The following is a 26,395-nucleotide window of genomic DNA, read 5'->3' on the forward strand; positions in this document are numbered from 1 at the left end:
ACCCCCTTCCGTAGACTTACACAGTAATTATGACAACTTCCAGAGGACGTCCTACAACCTATCAGAGCTCTTGTAGCATGAACATGTTGTCCACCCAATCAAAGGATCAGAGAATTGATCTAGTACTGAAAGCATAAGCTACAGCCAGCTAGCACTGCAGTGCATAACATGTGGTGAGTAGTTGACTCAAAGAGAAAGATAATAGTTGAACAGTTTTGAACAAATTTAATTTCTTCCCAAATGTTTTTGTATTTATTTAACCAGGCAAGTCAGTTAAGGACAAATTCTTATTTTCAATGATGGCCTAGGAACAGTGGGTTAACTGCCTGTTCAGGGGCAGAACGACAGATTTGTACCTTGTCAGCTCGGGGGTTTGAACTTGCAACCTTCCGGTTACTAGTCCACCGCTCTAACCACTAGGCTTCTCCTAGGAGAAGGAGAAGCTAGAGATTCACTTTCAGTTTCACTTGCTTAGCTAGAAAATGCAGCTAGATACAGTTGTTTAGCCTATTCAAACACCCTGCTAAAACAGAGGGATGATATGTTAGCTAGCTGGCTATGACTATCCAACTTGCTTAGCTAGAAAATGCAGCTAGATACAGTTGTTTCGCCTACTCAAACACCCTGCTAAAACAGAGGGATGATATGTTAGCTAGCTGGCTATGACTATCCAACTTGCTTAGCTAGAAAATGCAGCTAGATACTGTTGTTTCGCCTACTCAAACACCCTGCTAAAACAGAGGGATGATATGTTAGCTAGCTGGCTATGACTATCCAACTTGCTTAGCTAGAAAATGCAGCTAGATACAGTTGTTTCGCCTACTCAAACACCCTGCTAAAACAGAGGGATGATATGTTAGCTAGCTGGCTATGACTATCCAACTTGCTTAGCTAGAAAATGCAGCTAGATACAGTTGTTTAGCCTACTCAAACACCCTGCTAAAACAGAGGGAAGATATGTTAGCTAGCTGTCTATGACTATCCAACACAACACTGGAACTCTTCCAAGCTAAGCTTTGGTTTGACACATTTTTTGAAATCGGGGCCTCTGCCGTAACCGCTTACTGACTGTCAAATGTAACATTACTTCATGATTGTAGCAGCTTTACTAACTCGTTAGTTCTATTAGCTATGTTGACTGATGTTACTTTAGCTAATACGGTGACAACGATGTAGGCTGTGTGTAGTGGTTATGATGTGGTTTGGCTTGGAAAGGTTTTTTTTTGCCTGGTCACATACAGCTGATGTGTTGTACATTGAAGGCCACAAGCAAAGTGAAAAGGTGAGAGGAGGGGAGCACATAGATGCGAGAAGGAATACAACATGGCTGCTGTGAAAGTGAACTGTGTTTACGCGTGATCAGGGGTGTATTCATCCCGCCGATTCTGTTTAAAAAAAAGATTTTAACAGAAGCAAACGGAACGAAACGGGGAAAAAATGATGAAAAGTAACACAATAGAATAACAATAACGAGGCTGTACACAGGGGGTACTGGTACCAAGTCAATGTGCGGGAGTACAGGTTAGTCCAGGTCATTTGTACAGCACCGTTGTAAGGAAAATTTGAGTATCATGTATTAGCCTAAACCTACAGTTGAAGTCGGAAGTTTACATACACCTTAGCCAAATACCTTTAAACTCAGTTTTTCACAATTCATGACATATAATCCTCGTGAAAATGCCTTGTCTTAGGTCAGTTAGGATCACCACTTTATTTTAAGAGAATGTGAAATGTCTGAATAATAGTAGAGTGATTTATTTCAGCTTTTATTTCTTTCATCAAATTCCCAGTGGGTCAGAAGTTTACATGCTACCAAATACTAATTGAGTGTATTGACTTTAAATTGTTCAACTTGGGTCACACGTTTCGGGGAGCCTTTCACAAGCTTCCCACAATAAGTTGGGTGAATGGTGGCCCATTCCTCTTGACAGAGCTGGTGTAACTGAGTCAGGTTTGTAGGCCTCCTTGCTCGCACACACTTTTTCAGTTCTGCCCACAAATTTTCTATGGGATTGAGGTCAGGGCTTTGTGATGGCCACTCCAGATACCTTGACTTTGTTGTCCTTAAGCCGTTTTGCCACAACTTTGGAAGTATGCTTGGGATCATTGTCCATTTGGAAGACCCATTTGCGACTAAGCTTTAACTTCCTGACTGATGTCTTGAGATGTTGCTTCAAGATATCCACATAATTTTCTTTCTTCATGATGTCATCTATTTTGTGAAGTGCACCAGTCCCTCCTGCAGCAAAGCACCCCTACATCATGATGCTGCCACCCCCGTGCTTCACGGTTGGGATGGTGTTCTTCAGCTTGCAAGCCTCCCCCTTTTCCTCCTAACATAACGATGGTCATTATGGCCAAACAGTTCTATATTTGTTTCATCAGACGAGAGGACATTTCTCCAAAAAGTACAATCTTTGTCCCCATGTGTAGTTGCAAACCGTAGTCTGGCTTTTTTATGGCTGTTTTGGAGCAGTGGCTTCTTCCTTGCTGAGCGGCCTTTCAGGTTATGTCGATATAGGACTCGTTTTTACTGTGGATATAGATTATTTTGTACCTGTTTCCTCCTGCATCTTCACAGGGTCCTTTGCTGTTGTTCTGGGATTGATTTGCACTTTTCGCACCAAAGTACATTCATTTCTAGGAGATAGAGCGTGTCTCCTTCCTGAGGGGTATGACTGTTGCGTGGTCCCATGGTATTTATACTTGCGTACTATTGTTTGTACAGATGAACGTGGTACCTTCAGGCATTTGCAAATTGCTCCCAAGGATGATCCAGACTTGTGGAGGTCTACAATTTTTTTTCTGAGGTCTTGGCTGATTTTTTAAATTTTTCTTATGATGGTAAGCATAGAGGCACTGAGTTTGAAGGTTGGCTTTGAAATACATCCACAGGTACACCTCCAATTGACTCAAATGATGTCAATTAGCCTAACAGAAGCTTCTAAAGCCATGACATCATTTTCTGGAATTTTCCAAGCTGTTTAAAGGCACTGTCAACTTAGTGTATGTAAACTTCTGACCCACTGGAATTGTGATACAGTGAATTATAAGTGAAATAATCTGTCTGTAAACAATTGTTGAAAAATGACTTGTGTCATGCACAAAGTAGATGTCCTAACTGACTTGCCAAAACTACAGTTTGTTAACAAGAAATGTGTGGAGTGGTTGAAAAAATGAGTTTTAATGACTCCAACCTAAGTGCATGTAAACTTCCGACTTCAACTGTATAGCTGTTACATTGAACGGGTGAATGGAATATGAATGACAGTCATGAAACCAAAATGTGTCCTCCCAAGTCTTAAATGACACTGACCACCACTGATTGAAATACATGCACATACACCACTTTGGGCCAGTCTATTCCTGTAAATACCATATACACCGAGTGTTCAAAACATTAAGAACACCTTCCTAATATTGAGTAGCACCCTTTGTCCTCAGAACAGTCTCATGGACTCTACATGGTGCTGAAAGGGTTCCACAGGGATGCCGACTCATGTTCACTCCAATGCTTCCTATAGTTGTGTCAAGTTGGCTGGATGTCCTTTGGGTGGGGGACCATTCCTGATACACACAGGAAACTGTTCAGTGTGAAAAACCCAGCAGCGCTGCAGTTCTTCACACACTCAAACCGGTGCACTTGGCACCTGGCACCTGGCACTAGGTGGACCCCTATAGAACTCTGGACAGGGGAACTCTGTGTGGACACCACTAGGTGGACCCCTATAGAACTCTGGACAGGGGAACTCTGTGTGGATACACCACTAGGTAGAGGCAGAGTGTCACTGTCACACCATGATTTATTACCACAACTACAAGTTATTGTTGAAATGGAATGGAGAGAAGTCTGTTCGGTATTGTAGTTCAGAAACAGTAATGTAACAGCCAGAACAGAGGGTGAATACTGAAGTAAGGGACAACTTGTGTTATTATTAGATGGGTGTTTGATGGAGGTATGATGTGTCAATCTGGGTAGTACTGCATGTCTTTACGAGCCTGTGACACACTAGGAAGTATATGTTTGATCAAGGAAGTGTGTGTGACTCTTTATAGCGCTGTATTTCTGGAAGTTGGAACATGCCCCTAAGATGAATGTCTCTGAGGAGAGAGAGGAGGGGGGCGCTGCCAACCCCCACACCCAGAGAGCAGTACCCAGCTGTCTCTCTATGACTGCTCCAGGGACAATCCTCAATGTTATCAGTGGACCAATGCCCTTTGACCCAAAGTAAGGTTACTTCTATACATGATACATTATAAAAAAGGGGAATTTCTCATAGATTTGTGGAGAATGTGAGAATGTAACAGACTACGACCTGGTTGGGAGGTTGGGGGTTCAACGTTCAATGCCTTTTCATATTGCTGATCATCATTACTGTATGGAATACTAGGGGTTAAATAATGATACAGGCAGCTTTCTACTACTACTGATCATCATTAATGTATGGAATACTATGGGGTTTAATTACTAAACATGCATTGTGGAAATCAACTTGATAATTCCTGAGGCTCCAACCAGACCCTGAGATCGGTCTCCGGTACCCAGCTGTCTCTATGAAGAGTGACTGACTGGTCAATGGATCTTCCTGAAAATGTTCAAAGTGGACCAATGCCCTTTAATCTCGGAATATATTCAAAAGTTAATCATGACATTACATTAGCTGAGAAATAGCAGTGAAGGATCACAACGTCTTTATGTTTTAATAATGTTCTTTCAGCTCTCTGCCAGAGGATCAGTCCAGGTGTGCAGTGTGTCACCAGGTGCAGAGGAATCCAGTCTCTATCTCCTGTGGACACAGGTTCTGCAGACAGCGCATCACCAGATACTGGGAGAAACCTGCTCCTTCAGGAGACTATGACTGTCCTCAGAGTAGAAAGAGATCCAGGACACTTCCTGTACTACAGCACCTGAGTGAACCCAATGATGCCAGATCTGAACCCTAAACCATATGTGTTGATATGACATGGCAGGTGTGCAGGGTTCCCCCTATAGAACTATGTGTGGATACCACTAGGTGGACCCCTATATAACTCTGTGTGGATACCACTAGGTGGACCCCTGTAGAACTCTGTGTGGATACCACTAGGTGGACCCCAATAGAACTCTGTGTGGATACCACTAGGTGGACCCCTATATAACTCTGTGTGGATACCACTAGATGGACCCCTATAGAACTCTGTGTGGATACCACTAGGTGGACCCCTGTAGAACTCTGTGTGGATACCACTAGGTGGACCCCTATAGAACTCTGTGCGGATACCACTAGGTGGACCCCTATAGAACTCTGTGTGGATACCACTAGGTGGACCCCTATAGAACTATGTATGGATACCACTAGGTGGACCCCTATAGAACTCTGTGTGGATACCACTAGGTGGACCCCTATAGACCTCTGGACAGGGGAACTATGTGTGGATACCACTAGGTGGACCCCTATAGAACTCTGTTTGGATACCACTAGGTGGACCCCTATAGAACTCTGTGTGGATACCACTAGGTGGACCCCTATAGAACTCTGTGTGGATACCACTAGGTGGACCCCTATAGAACTCTGTGTGGATACCACTAGGTGGACCCCTGTAGAACTCTGGACAGGGGAACTCTGTGTGGACACCACTAGGTGGACCCTGTAGAACTCTGTGTAGATACCACTAGGTGGGCCCCTATAGAACTCTGTGTGGACACCACTAGGTGGACCCCTATAGAACTCTGGACAGGGGAACTCTGTGTGGACACCACTAGGTGGACCCCTATAGAACTCTGTGTGGATACCACTAGGTGGACCCCTATAGAACTCTGTGTGGATACCACTAGGTGGACCCCTGTAGAACTCTGTGTGGATACCACTAGGTGGACCCCTGTAGAACTCTGTGTGGATACCACTAGGTGGACCCCTGTAGAACTCTGTGTAGATACCACTAGGTGGACCCCTGTAGAACTCTGTGTGGATACCACTAGGTGGACCCCTTTAGAACTCTGTGTGGATACCACTAGGTGGACCCCTGTAGAACTCTGTGTGGATACCACTAGGTGGACCCCTATAGAACTCTGTGTGGATACCACTAGGTGGACCCCTATGGAACTCTGTGTGGATACCACTAGGTGGACCCCTGTAGAACTCTGGACAGGGGAACTCTGTGTGGACACCACTAGGTGGACCCCTGTAGAACTCTGTGTAGATACCACTAGGTGGGCCCCTATAGAACTCTGTGTGGACACCACTAGGTGGACCCCTATAGAACTCTGGACAGGGGAACTCTGTGTGGACACCACTAGGTGGACCCCTATAGAACTCTGTGTGGATACCACTAGGTGGACCCCTATAGAACTCTGTGTGGATACCACTAGGTGGACCCCTGTAGAACTCTGTGTGGATACCACTAGGTGGACCCCTGTAGAACTCTGTGTGGATACCACCAGGTGGACCCCTGTAGAACTCTGTGTGGATACCACTAGGTGGACCCCTGTAGAACTCTGTGTGGATACCACTAGGTGGACCCCTGTAGAACTCTGTGGGGATACCACTAGGTGGACCCCTGTAGAACTCTGTGGGGATACCACTAGGTGGACCCCTATAGAACTCTGGACAGGGGAACTCTGTGTGGACACCACTAGGTGGACCCCTATAGAACTCTGTGTGGATACCACTAGTTGGACCCCTATAGAACTCTGTGTGGATACCACTAGGTGGACCCCTATAGAACTCTGTGTGGATACCACTAGGTGGACCCCTGTAGAACTCTGTGTGGATACCACTAGGTGGACCCCTGTAGAACTCTGTGTGGATACCACTAGGTGGACCCCTGTAGAACTCTGTGTAGATACCACTAGGTGGACCCCTGTAGAACTCTGTGTGGATACCACTAGGTGGACCCCTGTAGAACTCTGTGTGGATACCACTAGGTGGACCCCTGTAGAACTCTGTGGGGATACCACTAGGTGGACCCCTGTAGAACTCTGTGGGGATACCACTAGGTGGAGGCAGAGTGTCACTGTCACACCATGATTTATTACCACAACTACAAGTTGTTGTTGAAATGGAACGGAATAGTCCCAAATGTTTAATGATCAGTGGAAATCAAGTTCACCTCAAATACTTACAATGATGTGACCTTTACCCAAGTCTGGTATGAGGCTATGATTTCAGGGCCTTCAGATATAGACCCAGACATAACATAGTTACTGAATGATGATGAGGACACAGATATAGACCCAGACATAACATAGTTACTGAATGATGATGAGGACACAGATATAGACCCAGACATAACATAGTTACTGAATGAGGATGAGGACACAGGTCATAGACCCAGACATAACATCGTTACTGAAGTAGGGTATAGATATAGACCCAGACATAGCAGAGTTACTGAAGTAGGGTATAGATATAGACCCAGACATAACAGAGGCTCAAAGTCAGAATCAATATAGACCCTACAATGTCATCAGCATGTTTGATTTCAGACTTAATATCCAATCCTCCATTCGACTCCAGCTCATCTAAAATCTGTAACATCTGCAATGCTGTCAGCATCCATTCATTTGATTGGGCTTGCCATTGTGAACTAAAGATGTGTGAACTAAAGAACAATACAAAACAACCGTGAAGCTTAAGGGCTATGTGCCACAAACAAAGTTAACTTCCCACAAAGAAAGGAGGAAAAAGGCTACCTAAGTATGGTTCCCAATCAGAGACAACAATAGACAGCTGTCCCTGATTGAGAACCATACCGGGCCAAAACATAGATACAAAATCATAGAAAACCAAAACATAGAATGCCCACCCCACATCACACCCTGACCTAACCAAATAGAGAAATAAAACGGCTCTTTAAGGTCAGGGCGTGACAACTAGGTGTGGAAACATTGCTTTCACCTGTCCAGTTCTCTTATGTAGTTGAGAGGAAGGAAATGAGACAAGTAGAGGAAGTCCATGTAGAATGTTGATAGATGAAGGAAAGGAGACAAGTAGAGGAAGTCCATGTAGAATGTTGATAGATGAAGGAAAGGAGACAAGTAGAGGAAGTCCATGTAGAATGTTGATAGATGAAGGAAAGGAGACAAGGAGAGGAAGTCCATGTAGAATGTTGATAGATGAAGGAAAGGAGACAAGGAGAGGAAGTCCATGTAGAATGTTGATAGATGAAGGAAAGGAGACAAGGAGAGGAAGTCCATGTAGAATGTTGATAGATGAAGGAGACAAGTAGAGGAAGTCCATGTAGAATGTTGATAGATGAAGGAAAGGAGACAAGTAGAGGAAGTCCATGTAGAATGTTGATAGATGAAGGAAAGGAGACAAGGAGAGGAAGTCCATGTAGAATGTTGATAGATGAAGGAAAGGAGACAAGGAGAGGAAGTCCATGTAGAATGTTGATAGATGAAGGAAAGGAGACAAGGAGAGGAAGTCCATGTAGAATGTTGATAGATGAAGGAAAGGAGACAAGTAGAGGAAGTCCATGTAGAATGTTGATAGATGAAGGAAAGGAGACAAGGAGAGGAAGTCCATGTAGAATGTTGATAGATGAAGGAAAGGAGACAAGGAGAGGAAGTCCATGTAGAATGTTGATAGATGAAGGAAAGGAGACAAGGAGAGGAAGTCCATGTAGAATGTTGATAGATGAAGGAAAGGAGACAAGGAGAGGAAGTCCATGTAGAATGTTGATAGATGAAGGAAAGGAGACAAGTAGAGGAAGTCCATGTAGAATGTTGATAGATGAAGGAAAGGAGACAAGGAGAGGAAGTCCATGTAGAATGTTGATAGATGAAGGAAAGGAGACAAGGAGAGGAAGTCCATGTAGAATGTTGATAGATGAAGGAAAGGAGACAAGGAGAGGAAGTCCATGTAGAATGTTGATAGATGAAGGAAAGGAGACAAGGAGAGGAAGTCCATGTAGAATGTTGATAGATGAAGGAAAGGAGACAAGGAGAGGAAGTCCATGTAGAATGTTGATAGATGAAGGAAAGGAGACAAGGAGAGGAAGTCCATGTAGAATGTTGATAGATGAAGGAAAGGAGACAAGTAGAGGAAGTCCATGTAGAATGTTGATAGATGAAGGAAAGGAGACAATGAGAGGAAGTCCATGTAGAATGTTGATAGATGAAGGAAAGGAGACAAGGAGAGGAAGTCCATGTAGAATGTTGATAGATGAAGGAAAGGAGACAAGGAGAGGAAGTCCATGTAGAATGTTGATAGATGAAGGAAAGGAGACAAGGAGAGGAAGTCCATGTAGAATGTTGATAGATGAAGGAAAGGAGACAAGGAGAGGAAGTCCATGTAGAATGTTGATAGATGAAGGAAAGGAGACAAGGAGAGGAAGTCCATGTAGAATGTTGATAGATGAAGGAAAGGAGACAAGTAGAGGAAGTCCATGTAGAATGTTGATAGATGAAGGAAAGGAGACAATGAGAGGAAGTCCATGTAGAATGTTGATAGATGAAGGAAAGGAGACAAGGAGAGGAAGTCCATGTAGAATGTTGATAGATGAAGGAAAGGAGACAAGGAGAGGAAGTCCATGTAGAATGTTGATAGATGAAGGAAAGGAGACAAGGAGAGGAAGTCCATGTAGAATGTTGATAGATGAAGGAAAGGAGACAAGGAGAGGAAGTCCATGTAGAATGTTGATAGATGAAGGAAAGGAGACAAGGAGGGGAAGTCCATGTAGAATGTTGATATGCCCCCCAGGAGATGTTGATGCCCTGAGATGGCTGTATGTTTAGTGCTGTATGCTTGAGGACAGAGTAAGAGGATAAATACATTGAATGACATTATTATTACTTAGTATAAGGATCACAAACACAGTGTTCTGTCATCATTATCCCGTACACCAGTGACGCCACAAGTTTATCCTTTTAGACCATAATGGATAAGATTACGTGGGGAAGGGGGACCTGATCCTCGATCAGCACTCCACCGCTGAGACATTTCACAGGAGTCATCAGGACCAAGAAACCGAACACTCACGTAATGTCGAGTAACAGCAGGTGTTTAATGCCATCTGGTGGAAGATACCAGTTAAACAATTTATTATCAGGGTGGAGAGACAGCTGAGCAGAAAGTAAAGTTGACTTTAGTAAGCCGTGGGTAGACAGAGGCTTTATTCTTCCACCGGCTCAGAGGATCTGCAGATCTTTGAGGGGCTCCTCCAAATAGGATCGGACCTCCATTATGGGCTTGCACCTGCTGAGGGATTCCTTCGTGCTGCATCCCCAGTTGCTCTCTCGTCAAACAGCATCCAAACAGCAGACGGTTGTGGCACTAATGCTGGTGCTTCTGCTCCATCTGATTCGTCTTCTGCCTGTTTCCCTGGTGCCTGAGCCAGCTGACTGCTGGGGCTGTCCCTCCCTGCTGCTGAGGTTATTCTTTGAAAAGCCTCATCAATCACTCTGGCATCACTGAAGGCTAACTTCTTAAACCTGGGGTCAAGTGCAGCAGTTTCTGATAGCACGTGATTATATTCCATTCTGTGGAACTTTCTGTCCATTTTATGTATTTTTAATTTACATTTTAATTTACATTTTATTTCACCTTTATTTCACCAGGTATTTATATATATAACCCTTTATTTCACCAGGTATTTATATATATAACCCTTTATTTCACCAGGTATTTATATATATAACCCTTTATTTCACCAGGTATTTATATATATAACCCTTTATTTAACCAGGTATTTATATATATAACCCTTTATTTAACCAGGTATTTATATATATAACCCTTTATTTAACCAGGTATTTATATATATAACCCTTTATTTAACCAGGTATTTATATATATAACCCTTTATTTAACCAGGTAGGCTAGTTGAGAACACCTTTATTTAACCAGGTAGGCTAGTTGAGAACACCTTTATTTAACCAGGTAGGCTAGTTGAGAACACCTTTATTTAACCAGGTAGGCTAGTTGAGAACAAGTTCTCATTAACAACTGGTCAAGATAAAGCAAAGCAGTGCGACAAAATCAACAACCATTGATGAACATAGGGTGTCCATCATCTCTGTCACATGTCCTGTGGTTACATTTGCTTCTCTCTGGCGGCTGGCTGTGATTCGCTGCAGTCCCTTACACAGGAGTATCATTTTTGAGGCTGTCGCATAGCTGAAAAGAGAGAACAGTAACTTATTAGTTCAGGTTCATGTTTTGTCTGATACTACATTCTCATCTACTGCTCATATACATATATAATACTGGATTAAATAATGATGTAGTAATAACTGCTTACTGTACCTCTCCACTGATCTCCACAGTGACCTGCTCAAAGAGTTCCAGGACTCTGCACACCTCCTCCACCACCTCCCATTCCTCTTGGGTCAGAGCATCAACAGGTGCATTGACAATGGCCAGGGTAGAGATGATGGCATCCTTTGACTCAAGAAACTGTTTCAACGTATAAAATGTTGAATTCCACATTGTAGTACAGTCTTGTTCAGGCCTCAGCTCTGGCATCCCCATCTGTCGTTGTGTAGACTAGGTTTTCAGCGCTCCTGTGGAGGTATTCCACAGCTGCTTTCACTTTGTCCACAGTGGGCTTCATCACCTTCAGAGCATCTCTTACAATCAGGATGATTGTCTGGGCAAGACATGGATGATGGGTCCATTTTAAACATTTCATGGCTTTGGTTATGTTAGCTGCATTGTCGCTAACACAACAGACCACTTTTCCATCTACTTGCCATTCTCTGGCCACTCAACAGTTCCTCTGCCAAGTTCTCTGAGGTGTGTCTGTTGCTGAACTCAAAGCAGTCCAGAAGACAGACAGCTAGACATCGACATCTTCTAGACTTAGATTTAGCTTTCCCTGACTTAGTCGCCATAATGATTGATATATAAACAGCTGAATCTGCACATTTACCAAACAATGCAGTGCGTAATATGTTTCTCCTTCCGGTATGAAACTTCAATAGGGCATGACTCTCTTTACGCTGGAGCTTACTACATGGGTTGGTCTTGCAACACATAAACATGACCAATTGCCGTTTACCTCAGCTCATTGGCTATCTACCCAGCTAGATTTCAAGACGATCAGTGGTCATTGGGTTAAAAGACAGTCAATCAACGAAACAGCGGGCAAATCATTGATGCACAATGATGTCATGACTTGTCTTCAAATCGGGTGATGGGCCATTTCGCATGATTGTGTTACAAACAAACCAGTTGATTGCAGTGAAACCAAACATGACTGGAAAAGTCATGTTCTGTGTGGGTTACTTACCTGGAATGTGTCGTCGAAAATGGAATGAGGCGGATATCACGACACAAGCGGTTCACAAAATGTTTTGTGTGAGGCTATAAAAATGGATTTTATCAAACAAAAGATCATTCATTGTGTAACAATGAGCATTGGAATTGCAAACAGACGAAGATCATCAAAGGTAAACAATTTATTTTAATGCAGTTTGTGATTATGTTACGTCTGTGCTGGTTAAAAACATATATTTTTTATGGGGCTCTATGCTCAGATAATTGCATCGTATTCTTTCGCAGTAAATCCTTTTTTAAATCTGACAACGCAGTTGGATTAGCAAGATTCTAGGCTTTCGATACATGTGAGACATTTGTATTATCATGAATGTTTAATATGACTATTTATGTAGCGATCACCGTATGTTGTGGAATTTCAGCCCGCTAGCGGGTTCCGTGCGCAGGGAGGTTAATACATGTCACATATCAGTTTGCAAACAATGTAAAAAAAATAATAATAATTGAGTTAATAAAGCCGCATACAAACATGGTCTCCTTTTTGCTTTCTTAAGTATGACAGCTCCAAATTGCAGGTAATTCAGCATAGTTTAGTGCTTTCTATGGTGGTGGGGCAGCCAGTGGAACATAAGGAGCATAGGGGTTGATAAGGTTCTCTAGTTGTGCCGTGATTGACTCAATGTTCTGTCACTCATGGGGACACTACATCACCGCAAAATGTACAGGTAGAGCTTGAAAATTCAAGCCCCTTTGGTGCTGCCATAGAGTTACATTAGAAGTTCCCATCCAAGAAGGCTCAAGGTCATTGGCCACAGATAAAATGACGTCAAATCACATATCTACCGTAGCTTTGATTAGACTGATCACGTCAACATCATACTTTCAAAATCTTAGCTAGCAGTCATCCTCATGAATCACGTTGACAATCTACTGGCAAATAATTGTTAATCCTTGTCATATGAAGATAAATAATGAAGAGAAATGACAGATAAAATGTATCGTTGCTCATCGGCAGTTGGATATAAATGACTAGGAGGACAAGAGATCTTTCACCACTCGGCTGGAAAACAGAGAGATTTTTGAATACCTTTTGTAGTTGTGGCCAGGGAGATGTCTGGGTCCAAGCCAAGTGAAACAGGTCAAAAGTCACATCGCTTTCATCACGATTCAAAGATCAAGGCAGAGTCTATTTCATTGTATATGAGAAAAACCTTTAATCAAGCAGCTGCGAGGGAGAACTGATTTCACAGGGAAGGAGCTCAAAGAGTAAACGGTTACATGTCCCTTATAGAGTGGGAGGTAATAACACAATCATATTGTTATACAACAGAGAATTATTTTATACAAGCAAAAGTTCCGGAACACAATGGCATTGTGTTAGGGTGAGACATACCAGGAGTCTATGAAAGGCATGACATCACAGTCCAACACAGAACATATCCTTTTAGAAATTACAACACCAATTCTGCCACCACACTGTACATTCATTCAGTGTACTGTCATATTCTGATCAGTATTAAAACATTTACACCTCTCTTCTTCCATCTATTACTGTACTGTCATATTGTGATCAGTATTAAAACATTTACACTTCTCTTCTGTCATCTATTACTGTACTGTCATATTGTGATCAGTATTAAAACATTTACACCTCTCTTCTTCCTTCTATTACTGTACTGTCATATTGTGATCAGTATTAAAACATTTACACCTCTCTTCTTCCATCTATTACTGTACTGTCATATTGTGATCAGTATTAAAACATTTACACCTCTCTTCTTCCATCTATTACTGTACTGTCATATTGTGATCAGTATTAAAACATTTACACCTCTCTTCTTCCATCTATTACTGTACTGTCATATTGTGATCAGTATTAAAACATTTACACCTCTCTTCTTCCATCTATTACTGTACTGTCATATTGTGATCAGTATTAAAACATTTACACCTCTCTTCTTCCATCTATTACTGTACTGTCATATTGTGATCAGTATTAAAACATTTACACCTCTCTTCTTCCATCTATTACTGTACTGTCATATTGTGATCAGTATTAAAACATTTACACCTCTCTTCTTCCATCTATTACTGTACTGTCATATTGTGATCAGTATTAAAACATTTACACCTCTCTTCTTCCATCTATTACTGTACTGTCATATTGTGATCAGTATTAAAACATTTACACCTCTCTTCTTCCATCTATTACTGTACTGTCATATTGTGATCAGTATTAAAACATTTACACCTCTCTTCTTCCATCTATTACTGTACTGTCATATTGTGATCAGTATTAAAACATTTACACCTCTCTTCTTCCATCTATTACTGTACTGTCATATTGTGATCAGTATTAAAACATTTACACCTCTCTTCTTCCATCTATTACTGTACTGTCATATTGTGATCAGTATTAAAACATTTACACCTCTCTTCTTCCATCTATTACTGTACTGTCATATTCTGATAAATATTAAAACATTTACACCTCTCTTCTTCCATCTATTACTGTACTGTCATATTGTGATCAGTATTAAAACATTTACACCTCTCTTCTTCCATCTATTACTGTACTGTCATATTGTGATCAGTATTAAAACATTTACACCTCTCTTCCATCTATTACTGTACTGTCATATTGTGATCAGTATTAAAACATTTACACCTCTCTTCTTCCATCTATTACTGTACTGTCATATTGTGATCAGTATTAAAACATTTCCACCTCTCTTCTTCCATCTATTACTGTACTGTCATATTGTGATCAGTATTAAAACATTTACACCTCTCTTCTTCCATCTATTACTGTACTGTCATATTGTGATCAGTATTAAAACATTTACACCTCTCTTCTTCCATCTATTACTGTACTGTCATATTGTGATCAGTATTAAAACATTTACACCTCTTCTTTCATCTGGTTTATTAACTTTATTAGTCACATGTACATTTCATTCAGTGGAATTGAGTTTATACAGAAACAAGATTGTCGTGCCAAGACAAATAAATATTTTTGACAACAATATTTACAAACCCCAAGAATCCCAATAACAACAAGATCAATGATTTCGAAAGGAAACCAGTTTTTACAATTAATTAATGACCCCAGTTGACCCCAATGTCTGTCAACTTCAATGGTGTTTATTCATGAATATTTAAAATCATATGTTTACACACTAGAGCAGGGGTGTCAAAGTCAAATGGACGGAGGGCCAAATAAAAAAATCAGCTACAAGACGAGGGCCGGACTGTTCGAATGTTCATTGAAAAAATTTTAAATGACGCATATAGTCTAGTGAACCTAATTGAACCTACTGAAAACCTAACAAATATATTACAATATGATCAGATAAATAAAGCAATATTTTCTTATGGCTCTGTCAGTAATCTTTAATTTTCAACAGACACAAAAGACAAATTTCCTTTATATAAATATCCCCATAACATGAACATTAAATGAAAGAAACCGGTATTCAAGGCACCATCAGTAGACTATATTTTCTATTTTAGCAAAAGTGGGCTAAATTTACTTCAAAGAAAAAACAATAATAGCAATTTTCTATCATCCACTCAACTGAAATATTTTTAAAATATAATTGGATTGAAATACAAAAAAATAAAGTGCAAAAATCTATTAATCAAAAACAACACTTTGTTTAAGGAGAAGTAACATGCAGTGAAAACAAATATTAAATTTTAACTTTTAAACTTGAACTGAGTAAAAACTCTAAATATGTGATTGCACAGTAATGTTCACTTGTTTGAGGTTGAGGGTGATACTTGGTGGTGTCCCATCTTTTCCACAAGTTCATCAATGTTCGGGGTAAGGCTCTGAGCTGAAGAAATCCTCAGAATTGAGTGGAGGTGTTCAGCAGTAAGTCGACTTCTGTGTGATGTTTTGTTCAGGTTCATCAAAGAAAACAGTTGTTCACACAGGTATGTGCTGCCAAACATAGACAACGTTTGAGCAGCCTGGATGCGCAGCTGGGGCATTGTGCCGGGGAGGAAACGGGCGAACTCCGCAGCACCCACTGCCGCATATTTTGCCCTCAGTGCATCATTGCATTGGAGGTCAATCAACTCCATTTGGAGGTTTGGTGGTGAGCTTTCCACGTCAACAGCAAATGGGTTACCGAGCAGTTCCAACCTGCTTTTTTGTGCTTCAAAGTCAGCAAATCGGCGTCGAAAGTCAGCGGCAAGCATACCTATTTTATCAGCCAACTGTGTGCTCGGGAACGCACTGGTAGAGAGCTTCTCTTTCATGGTCTGGCAGCTGGGAAAGTGGCTCAAATTTTCTTTCCGCATCTGCGTCTCCCACAGAGTCAGTTTGGTTTTAAATGCCTTCACTGTACTGTACATATCAGAGATGACACGATCCCGACCCTGCAGCTGCAAGTTTATTGCATTCAGATGACTCGTAATGTCACACAGAAAAGCCATTTCACACAGAAACATTTCGTCTCGGAGTTGTGTTGTGTCTTTCCCTTTGCTGTCCAAGAACAGACAAATCTCCTCACGAAGCTCGAAACATCTTTGAAGCACCTTTCCCTGGCTTAACCATCGCACCTCTGTGTGATAAGGCAAATCACCATGCTCCGTTTCTAACTCCGTCAGAAATGCCTTGAACTGGCGGTGATTCAAACCTTTGGCTCTGATAAAGTTAACTGTGCGCGTGATGATGCTCATTACATGCTCCATTTTCAAGGCTTTACCGCACAACGCTTCCTGGTGTATGATACAATGATAAGCTGTCAGCTCACCTGTCGCGTTTTCCTCTTGCATCTTTTCCCGTATCTTCGCCACCAGTCCGCTCCTGTGTCCACACATCGCAGGTGCTCCGCCGGTTGTCAAACCCACGAGTTTTTCCCAAGGCAGCTCCATCTCATTTACACATCTTGACACCTCTTCATACAAATCATGCCCCGTAGTTGTGCCATGCATAGGACGTAAAGCCAAAAACTCCTCTGTCACGCTTAGGTTGGAGTCCACTCCGCGGATGAAAATTGACAACTGGGCAATGTCAGAAATGTCGGTGCTCTCATCCACAGCCAAGGAATATGCAATAAAATCTTTTCCCTTTTTCACAAGCTGCTCTTTTAGATTGATGGACAACTGGTCTACTCTCTCGGCAATGGTGTTTCTGCTCAGACTCACATTTAAAAAGAGTTGCCTTTTTTCTGGGCAAACTTCGTCACAAACTTTAATCATGCAGTTTTTGATGAAATCCCCCTCCGTAAATGGCCGGGCTGATTTAGCGATCTCTTCTGCCAAAATAAAACTGGCCTTGACAGCAGCCTGGCCTTGTGATTTGGCTTTTTTGAACAGAGCCTGTCGAGATTTGAGGCCTCGTTTTAATTCCTCTGCCTTTTGTAGCCTTTGTTCCATGTCCATATTCTTGTTTTTGTCCGCGTGTTTCGTTTCATAATGTCGTCTCAGATTATACTCTTTCAGTACCGCCACACTTTCTCCACACAGAAGACACACAGGTTTTCCAGCTACCTTCGTGAACATATACTCCGACTCCCACCTTGTTTGAAACCCCCGGTTCTCAGTATCCACCTTCCGTTTTGCCATTTTTGATGGGTATCTGAAAGTTAATTTTACTGTGATGCTGACGACTGCTGTGCCAATAAATATTGAAATGAAGCAGCCTACTGCTCGGTGCGTCACCTTTGCATTGTGGGAAATGTAGTATTGGTGCGTGTAAAAGATCTGCGGGCTGCCGGCTTGCTGCGGGCCGGTTCTAATAATAAATCAAGATAATCCCAGGGGCCGTAAAAAACCTTCTTGCGGGCCGGATGTGGCCCGCGGGCCTTGACTCTGACATATGTGCACTAGAGAGATATTCTACATTGTTGCTCCAGTATGTCTTACTGAACATGACCATTAGAGTGAAACATCATGTTGTGTTAGACAAAGGGACCACCTGACACAGGGACACCGAAGTGCCCTCATACCAAACATAAAAACCTGGATAGAGGGGCTCAGTGAATGTGGTGTAGAATGTGTACAGGTGGGTCAGTGTGTCAGAGGAGACTCTGTAGAAGGACAGAGTGCCGGCTGGCCAGTCCAGATACACTCCTAGTCTGTGGGAGCTGGAGGGGGGGACGTCTATGTGAGTGTGACCATTATTGTGCCAGGCGTTGTTTTTAGGGCAGAACAGACTCCAGGACTTGTCATTGTATCCAAGCCCACAGTCTCTTTGCTTTCCTGTCCTGCTGATTCCTTTATAAGTCACTCCTATGTAACTATCTTTTCCACTCCACTCTACCTCCCAGTAACAGCGCCCAGTCAGACCCTCTGTACACAGCACATTTCCACGGTCCATAAATCTCTCTGGGTGATCAGGATATGGCTGCTTCATCAATCTCCTACATGTCACCTTTCTGTTCTCCTCAGACAGAGAGAGGTATCTGTATGCTGTGTTTGGGTCCAGTTTGAGATCACAGGCATCTGATGGATGAAACCAGACACAATATTAGGAATCATCATCATTAACATTAGAGCCTTAACTCACTTTTCACTGATTCATTTAGGGCATGTTCTCGACTTAGGAATGTATGCCTTTCCTACGCACTTCTCAGTATTTGGTATTTAGACTTATCTTATTCAGTCGTGTAAAACTCTGCAGGTGTGGCTACCTTGCGCACTCTGAATGCGTTTCATTCAACAGATGAAAACCCTCCCACTTGCTGGCCAACAGATTTTCCCGTGGAGTTTTCATTCAGTGGGGTTTTAGTGCATTTATCTTAAGCCATCACTTTAAATACAGTGTACCTTTCAGTTAGAATTTAGTCAACAGATACAATAGAATATATGGAGAGAAGGTGTTCAGAATATAAGGGATCAATGAAAGAAAGCCATCCTAAATATATGCATTTTCATCTCTGTTTCAGCACCAATTCGTAGATTAGAAAATTAATTATTTAGGGTTCATTTTATGAACCTTCAAAAACAGGGTTGGAGAAGGAATGAAAACAGTGGTTTGATTCATTCTGAAAATTGCAACATTCAACCCATGGTAATGCTGGAAGGTTAATGTACATAGAATTATAACAGGGAGAATAGTGTACAATAGTAGGCGGTACCCTGGTCTTTTGCTGCTCTAACCATGGAACTGTGTGATGACATAGCCAAGTTCAGCGCCATGAGTCGGGTTCAAATTTTTAAGGCTTGGGCTGCACTTTTGAATCATACAGATTGAATTAGCATACATGTATTTGTTGTGTTATCAACTGTTACTAACGATTCTCAGCAACAGTCACACGGCCGTGACAGCATTTACAGATGACGCAAGTGAAGGTAAACAAAACAATGTAAATTAATGGAATGATAATGTAGGCTATACGAACTGAAGGGAACTAAATGTCAATTGGCAATTGAATGTGTTATTATTATATGGGCTATTGGGCTTCTTATTTGGGATTTGGGAGAAATGTTGCCAGTAGTTTATCCTCTCTGGAGTACAGGGCAGTATTTTGACATCCGGATGAAAAGCGTGCCCAAAGTAAACTGCATGTTACTCAGGCCCAGAAGCTAAGATGTGCATATAATTGGTAGATTTGGATAGAAAACAGTAAAGTTTCCAAAACTATTAAAATAATGTCTGTGAGTATAACAGAACTGATTTGGCAGGCGAAAGCCTGAGGACAAACCACCCAGGGGGAAAAAAATTGAGGTCATAGGATTTTCTATGGGAAACCCTATTTATTAGGAACCTGGTTGCAGTTCCTATGGCTTCCACAGGATGTCACCAGTCTTTAGAAATTGTTCAATTTTGTTATTTTAAGAAATGAAGAAGAAGTCCTATTCATTGTAAGTGTCACTCCAGGTGGACTCTACTGTTTAGGTGCACGTGAACAGGAGCGCACTCCACATTGTTTTTATCCTGTATTAGAAACAGTTTATTCCGTCTTAAATTGTATCGATTATTTACATTTTAGGATACCTGAGGTTGGATTAGGAACGTTGTTTGAAATGTTTGGACCAAGTTTACAGGTAACTTATTAGATATTTTGTAGTCATGTTGGGCGAGTTGGAACTGGTGTATTTCTGAATCAAATGCTCAAAATAAATGGACATTTTTGGGACATAAAGAAGGACATTATCGAACAAAAGGACCATTTGTGATGTTTCTGGGACAATTTGGAGTGCCAACAGAAGAAGATCTTCAAAGGTAAGGCATTAATTATATTGCTATTTCTGACTTTCGTGGCGCACCTGCCTTCATGGTTTTGTATGCGGAACGCTGTCCTCAGATAATAGCATGGTTTGCTTTCACCGTAAAACCTTTTGAAATCTGACACGGCGGCTGGATTGACACGAAGTTTAGTTTTAATTGAATATACATTTGTTATTTAACCGTTATTAACTAGCAAGTCAGTTAAGAACAAATTATTCTTTACAATGACGGCCTACAACTGTCAAACCTGGGCGTCGCTGGGCCAATTGTGCGCCGCATTATGGGACTCTCAATCACGGCCAGTTGTGACACAGCCTGGAATCGAACCAGGGTGTCTGTAGTGATGCTGCAATCACTGAGATGCAGTGCCTTAAACTGCTGTGCCACTCGAGAGCCCTATAATCCGAGATTGTCTGGAGTCCCTGCAATGCACGTCTCGTGTCTGAGCCACTGAATTGCAACTCCACTTTATCTCTGTACTGACGTTTTGCCTGTTTGGTTGCCTTACAAAGGGCATAACTGGTGTTGTGACAATACTTTCATTAATCTGATGACTTATTTATTTAATCCACTAACTATGTTTAATTGTTACCCAATTAAATGAATCATGTAACAGTTAACCTGTTGAGTGTAGGGGGCAGTATTTTGATGTTTGGATGATAAACGTACCCAAATGAAACTGCCTATTTCTCAGCCCCAGAATCTAGAATATGCATATAATTGTCAGATTAGGATAGAAAACACTCTAAAGTTTCCAAAACTGTCAAAATATTGTCTGTGAGTATAACAGAACTGATATTGCAGGCGAAAACCTGAGGAAAATTCAACCAGGAAGTGGCCTCTATTTTGAAAGCTCCATGTTCCATTGCATACCTTCCCTCCATTTAAAGGGATATCAACCAGATTCCTTTCCCTATGGCTTCCCCGTGTTGTGAACAGTCTTTAGAAAAATGAGCGAGAAAGATCACATCGTGTCAGTGTATAGCTGGGTGTCACAAGAATTTTGCTTGCGCAACAGTTTGGAGCAGTAATTGTGTCTCTCTATCTCCTATTGACGAAGCTAAAGTCCCGGTTGATATATTATCGATTACATATTTTAAAAACAACCTGAGGATTGATTATAAATAACGTTTGACGTGTTTCTGTGGACATTACGGATACTATTTGGAATCTTGTCTGTGATGTCATGACCGCTCTTTCCTGTGGATTTCTGAACATAATGCGCCAAACAAATGGAGGTATTTTGGATATAAAAATTATCTTTATGGAACAAAAGGAACATTTATTATGTAACTGGGAGTCTCATGATTGCAAATATCCAAAGATCAAGCGATTTAATTTATGGCTTTTCTGACTTTCGTGACCAATCTACTTGGCGGCTGGCTATCTGTTTGTAAATGTGTGTGAGAGTGTGTATATATAAATAATGATTGACTAAGACATGTTCCTTGGACTGTTTTCTTCTTAGCCAGACATGTTCCTTGGGCTGTTGTCTTCTTAGCCAGACATGTTCATTGGACTGTTTTCTTCTTAGCCAGACATGTTCCTTGGGCTGTTTTCTTCTTAGCCAGACATGTTCCTTGGACTGTTGTCTTCTTAGCCAGACATGTTCCTTGGGCTGTTGTCTTCTTAGCCAGACATGTTCCTTGGACTGTTGTCTTCTTAGCCAGACATGTTCCTTGGACTGTTTTCTTCTTAGCCAGACATGTTCCATGGGCTGTTTTCCTGGCCCTCAGATCTGAAAGGTTATCCATGTATTATTTGGCCTAACTGTACTTTAGCCATTGTCATTATGTAATGTATATCAGACCCTTCAAACATCTCAGAACGGACTAGGGAACATTGAGACGGCATCACCAAGACGTCACACTAAGAAGACTGTGGCCTTATGAAGAGACGGACATTATGTTTACCTTTGTTTTCAAAGTGTTGCCAACAAAAAAAAACATGACCTGCAAAAAAAACAAAAACAATTTAGTGGTCAGCTCCACCTCTACTTACATAAACGCTTGGATAGCTTTCGCCGAAAAGCATTATAGAAATCTGACAGGTGGATTAACAACAAGCTAAACTGTGTTTTTCTATATTGCACTTGTGATTTCATGAAAATTAAATATTTTTTGTAATTTAATTTGAATTTGGCTCGCTGCAATCCAGCTGATGTTGACATAAATGATCCCATCAAGAAGTTTTTTTTACATGTTTTTATTTTTTATTTCACCTTTATTTAACCAGGTAGGCTAGTTGAGAACAAGTTCTCATTTACAACTGCGACCTGGCCAAGATAAGGCATAGTAATTCGACACATACAACAACAGAGTTACACATGGAATAAACAAAACAGTCAATAATACAGTAGAACAAAAGAAAACAAAAAGTCTATATACAGTGAGTGCAAACGAGGTAAGTTAAGGAAATTAATAGGCCATGGTGGCGAAGTAATTACAATATAGCAATTAAACACTGAAGATGAATGTGCAGGTAGAGATACTGGGGTGCAAAGGAGCAAGATAAATAACAGTATGGGGATGAGGTACGTAGATAGATGGGCTGTTTACAGATAGGCTAAGTACAGGTGCAGTGATCTGTAAAATGCTCTGACAGCTGGTGCTTAAAGTTAGTGAAGGAGATGCGAGTCTCCAGCTTCAGAGATTTTTGCAATTCGTTCCAGTCATGGGCAGCAGTGAACTGGAAGGAAAGACGACCAAAAGAGGAATTGGCTTTGGGGGTGACCAGTGAGATATACCTGCTGGAGCGCGTGCTACGAGTGAGTGCTGCTATGGTGACCAGTGAGCTGAGATAAGGCGGGGCTTCACCTTGCAGAGACTTGTAGATAACCTGTAGCCAGTGGGTTGGGCGACGAGTATGAAGCGAGGGCCAACCAACGAGAGCGCACAGGTCGCAATGGTGGGTAGTGTATGGGGCTTTGGTGACAAAACAGATGGCACTGTGATAGACTGCATCCAGTTTGTTGAGTAGAGTGTTGGAGGCTATTTTATAGATGACATCACCGAAGTCGAGGATCGGTAGGATGGTCAGTTTTACGAGGGTATGTTTGGCAGCATGAGTGAAGGATGCTTTCTTGCGATATAGGAAGCCGATTCTAGATTTAATTTTGGATTAGAGATGCTGAATGTGACTCTGGAAGGAGAGTTTACAGTCTAACCAGACACCCAGGTATTTGTAGTTGTCCACGTATTCTAAGTCAGAGCCGTCCAGAGTAGCGATGCTGGACGGGCGAGCAGGTGCGGGCAGCGATCGATTGAAAAGCACGCATTTAGTTTTACTTGCGTTTAAGAGCAGTTGGAGGCCACGGAAGGAGAGTTGTATGGCATTGAAGCTCGTCTGGAGGTTAGTTAACACAGTGTCCAAGGAGGGGCCATAAGTATACAGAATGGTGTCGTCTGCGTAGAGGTGGATCAGAGAATCACCAGCAGCAAGAGCAACATCATTGACGTATACAGAAAAGAGAGTCTGCCCGAGAATTGAACCCTGTGGCACACCGATAGAGACTGTCAGAGGTCCAGACAACAGGCCCTCCGATTTGACACACTGAACTCTATCAGAGAAATCGTTGGTAAACCAGGCGAGGCAATCATTTGAGAAACCAAGGCTGTCGAGTCTGCCAATAAGACTGTTGTGAAAGCCTTGACCAGGTCGATGAATATGGCTGCACAGTAATGTCTCTTATCGATGGCGGTTATGATGTCGTTTAGAACCTTGTGCGTGGCTGAGGTGCACCCATGACCAGCTCTGAAACCAGATTGCATAGCTGAGAAGGTATGGTGAGATTCGAAATGGTCAGTAATCTGTTTGTTAACTTGGCTTTCGAAGACCTTAGAAAGACAGGGTAGAATAGATATAGGTCTGTAGCAGTTAGGGTCTAGTGTCTCCCCCTTTGAAGAGGGGGAGGATCGCGGCAGCTTTACAATCTTTGGGAATATCAGACGATACGAAAGAGAGATTGAACAGGCTGGTAATGGGGGTTGCAACAATTTCGGCAGATAATTTTAGAAAGAGAGGGACCAGATTGTCTAGCCCGGCTGATTTGTAGGGGTCCAGATTTTGAAGCTCTTTCAGAACATCGGCTATCTGGATTTGGGTAAAGGAGAAATGGTGGGGGCGGGATGCTGTGGAGGGTGCCGGGCAGTTGACCGGGATAGGGGTAGCGATGTGGAAAGCATGGCCAGCCATAGAGAAATGCTTATTGAAATTCTCAATTATAGCGGATTTATCAGTGGTGACAATTTTTCCTAGCCTCAGAGCAGTGGGCAGCTGGGAGGAGGTGCTCTTATTCTCCATGGACTTTACAGTGTCCCAGAACCTTTTTGAGTTAGTACTACAGGATGCACATTTTTGTTTGAAAAAGCTTGCCTTAGCTTTAGCTTGCCTGTGTATATTTGTTCCTAACTTCCCTGAAAAGTTACATATCACAGGGGCTATTCGATACTAATGCAGAACGCCACAGGATGTTTTTGTGCTGGTCAAGGGCAGACAGGTCTGGCGTGAACCAAGGACTATATCTATTCCTAGTTCTAAATTTTTTGAGAGGGGCTTATTTAAGATGGTGAGGAAGGCACTTTTAAAGAATAGGCATCATCTACGGACGGGATGAGGTCAATGTCATTCCAGGATACCCCAGCAAGGTCGATTAGAAAGGCCTGCTCGCAGAAGTGTTTCAGGGAGCGTTTGACAGTGATGAGGGGTGGTCGTTTGGTCGCAGACCCATTACGGATGCAAGCAATGAGGCAGTGATCGCTGAGATCTTGATTGAAAACAGCAGAGGTGTATTTGGAGGGCGAAATAGTTAGGATGACTTATATGAGGGTGCCCGTGTTTACTGATTTGGGGTTGTACCTGGTAGGTTCATTGATGATTTGTGTGAGATTGAGGGCATCAAGCTTAGTTTGAAGGATGGCCGGTGTGTCCCAGTTTAGGTCACCTAGTAGCACGAGCTCAGAAGATAGATGGGGGGCAATCAGTTCACATATAGTATCGAGTGCACAGCTGGGGGCAGAGGGTGGTCTATAGCAAGCGGCAACCGTGAGAAACTTGTTTCTGGAAAGGTGAATTTTTAGAAGTCGAAGCTCAAATTGTTGAAGCTCAAAATGATTCAGACACGGCTAAGACATCTGGGTTGGCAGAGTGTGCTAAAGCAGTGAGTAAAGCAAACTTGGGGAGTAGGCTTCTAATGTTAACATGCATGAAACCAAGGTTTTTACGTTTACAGAAGTCAACAAATGAGAGCACCTGGGGGTGGGAGGTGAGCTAGGCACTGCAGGACCTGGATTAACCTCCACATCACCAGAAGAACAGAGGAGAAGTAGGATAAGGGTATGGCTAAAGACTATACGAACTGGACGTCTAGCATGTTCAGAACAGAGAGTAAAAGGAGCACGTTTCTGGGAACGATAACATAGATTCAAGGCATAGTGTACAGACAAAGGTAAGGTAGGATGTGAGTACATTGGAGGTAAACCTAGGCATTGAGTAATGAAGAGAGAGATATAGTCTCTAGAGATGTTTAAACCAGGTGATGTCATTACATATGTAGGAGGAACAACATGGTTGGTTAAGGCATATTGAGCAGGGCTAGAGGCTCTACAGTGAAATAAGACAGTAATCACTAACCAGAACAGTAATGGACAAGGCATATTGATATTAGAGAGAGGCATGCGTAGCCAAGTGAACATATGGGTCCAGTGAGTGGTTGGGCTGGCTGGGGACACGGCGATTCAGACAGTTAGCAGGCTAACAAGCTAACAGTTAGTAGGCCGGAGCTAAACAAGCTAGCAGCTAGTAGACCAGGGCAGGCTAGCAGTTAGCAGGCCGGGTTAGCAAGCAAGCAGTTAGCATGGGCTAGCAGTTAGTAGACCAGGGTAAGCTAGCAGTTAGCAGACCGGGTTAGCAAGCAAGCAGTTAGCAAGAGCTAGCAGTTAGCAGACCGGGCAGGCAAGCTAGCAGTTAGCAGACCAGGGCCCGGCAGTTTAGCAGTTAGCAGACCGGGTTA

General features: G+C 42.2%; 1 protein-coding gene across 1 annotated transcript in view; it reads right to left on the reverse strand.

Annotated features, from left to right (window-relative positions):
* The window catches only part of LOC139421585 (NACHT, LRR and PYD domains-containing protein 12-like), a 219,466-nt gene that overhangs the window by 148,703 nt on the left and 44,368 nt on the right, over positions 1 to 26,395 (reverse strand). The gene's annotated exons all lie outside the window — the stretch shown is intronic.

Source organism: Oncorhynchus clarkii, chromosome 12 (assembly GCF_045791955.1).
Source record: "Oncorhynchus clarkii lewisi isolate Uvic-CL-2024 chromosome 12, UVic_Ocla_1.0, whole genome shotgun sequence".
Lineage (NCBI taxonomy): Eukaryota > Metazoa > Chordata > Actinopteri > Salmoniformes > Salmonidae > Oncorhynchus > Oncorhynchus clarkii.